The sequence below is a fragment of the Montipora foliosa genome, chromosome 1, assembly GCF_036669935.1.
Source record: "Montipora foliosa isolate CH-2021 chromosome 1, ASM3666993v2, whole genome shotgun sequence".
NCBI lineage: Eukaryota > Metazoa > Cnidaria > Anthozoa > Scleractinia > Acroporidae > Montipora > Montipora foliosa.
The window spans coordinates 50,860,527-50,862,537 of record NC_090869.1 but is presented as its reverse complement, the minus strand read 5'-3'; the positions used below and the strand labels follow the sequence as shown (position 1 = coordinate 50,862,537).

At 41.6% G+C, this 2,011-nt stretch overlaps 1 protein-coding gene across 1 annotated transcript in view; it reads left to right on the top strand.

The window, feature by feature from the left end:
* Positions 1-660, top strand: part of LOC138000620 (farnesyl pyrophosphate synthase-like) — an 18,887-nt gene extending 18,227 nt beyond the window's left edge. Inside the window, exon 10 of the mRNA XM_068847168.1 lies at positions 1-660. This exon is cut by the window's left edge and continues 404 nt beyond it. The gene's annotated coding sequence lies outside the window, so the exon portion shown is untranslated.
* Positions 661-2,011: the final 1,351 nt, after the last annotated feature.

Below are 2,011 nucleotides of genomic sequence, written 5' to 3'. Positions count from 1 at the left end.
TCGAATCCCGTTCTGGGGCCCGTTTCTCGAAAGTCCCGAAAACTTTTCGGGCCCGAAAAGCCATCTGTGAAATTGTCAACCGCTTGTTTTGGAAAGCCGATCTTTTAACATGTTTTCAAGGTAGTAAAAAGAAAGGTAACTGTGAAGTTTAACGAATTAAATCGTCTCCGTTCTTGAGATACAAAGGGAATTGTGACATCCGAAAATGGCCCGTAAAGTTACGGGACTTTCGGGAAACGCCCCCGCAGGTCTCGGGTTTGGATTTGTTTCGGGTTGTCCCGGATTCAATTCTACCAGCCAGTTGGGGATCTTAATCGAGTTTCTGTTAAGTATGAAAAGTGTCTTTCGGATTATTAAAAAGTGGGGTGCCTGTAAACTACATGTAGCTTGATAGCTAAGTGCACTTCCACTATAAACAAAGCATTTACATTTGCATGTACATTTTTACAGCGGAACTCTGTTGCCCTTAAAATGGCTGCACATACAGACGTTTATAAACCCTTCGTAGCGCTGCGACCCTCATGCCATTGTGTAACAAAAACAGTGCTTCAAGCGCTGGAACAGCGACCATGTTGCTGTACCCAACTAATCCCCCGGGAATTGAGCTCTATTATCATGCAAACGTTTTCTTTTGTTTCGGTGGAAAAATAAGGTCACTGATCACGTGGGTGAAAACACTCTATAGCAGAAGGCTACGGAAAGAAACAATCTTTTTTGGGTCTTTTTTATATACGTGGTCTATCGACCACTTATTTATTTTTCTAAAAGGTTTTTACAATTGGTTTTTGTAGTCAATCCTAGGGTTCACAAAATGGTTTATGACAAAGATAAGCGTTGTTCAAAATCCAATTCAAGGTTCCCAGGAGGTAGACTTAGCAGGGAAAAAAATCGCCAATTAAATGGTGTTTAAAGCAAGGAAGGACGGGATGCATGTGATCACTCATGAAATCGAGGCGAAATGCCAGCCAGTCCAGTCGAAACTGGGATCTAAAACTGAACTACTCGAGAGACCTCGAATCACGAAGAAACTAGTATGCGTTCTCCGTTGTCGAACGCAATACGTTAAAAAAAGTTTACATTTCCCATGGGCCGCCGCCTTCTTAGGCGTCTCTCTTCGTTAACCATATATATTCTCTCTTCGTATAGTGATTGGCCTAAAAATCTAGCGTCACAGCAAAAACAAAACCAATCACAACCTAGCGCGCGGATTTTCCCACGGGTTTTGATTGGTTCCTTGTAGTGTTTGCGCCGGTTGTGATTGGCTTGTGTAATTATTCCTTTGCATTTGGTTTGATGCCACGCAATTGAAAACGAATTGACTGGAATGTTTAGGCAATTAGAAAAATTAAAAGATAAAGGAAATGTTTAGAACATCCAAAAACATCACCTTGGTTCAAATGAATTCGACACGTAGTCGACCTTTGGATTGCTCTTGAATTATTCTTGAATTACTTTACCATTTTGTAAAGCAAGACTCCGGGATTATTTTACTATTTTCAAGTCCTTGTGCCACCTAAGTATTTTACATACGTAAACGCCAAGTCTGGCAAGGAGAGAAAAAATTGCATTTTGTTTTCTGCTCCGTAGACTGCCAGCAGTCCCTTGTAAGTTAGTCGAACCCGGCCGCCTGCTTTAGGGTGCATTCGATTGAACCTATTCCGGAATAAGAATACGTGGCTCTTTTGAAGCAACAAGGATAATAAAGATATGTTTAAAGTAGCATTTTATCAAGTGTTAGGGTTAGGGTTAACCGAACGAGGGATTTCTAACTTCTATTCCATGTATTCCTATTCTGGAATACGGTCAATCAAACCCGCCTGCTTTAGTCAGGCAAGCGAGCCCAGGGGAATGAATGATGATAGAGTGAGACAAGAGGGCTCAACGACGACATGTTGGAAAAATCTAGTATGTGATGTTTAATGGCCTTTCCACACATGTGGACTACTCTGTGTGTAACAATTAAGTACCGTGGGAAAAAAAGAGCCATTCCTCAGCACCAGCAAGCAGAGTG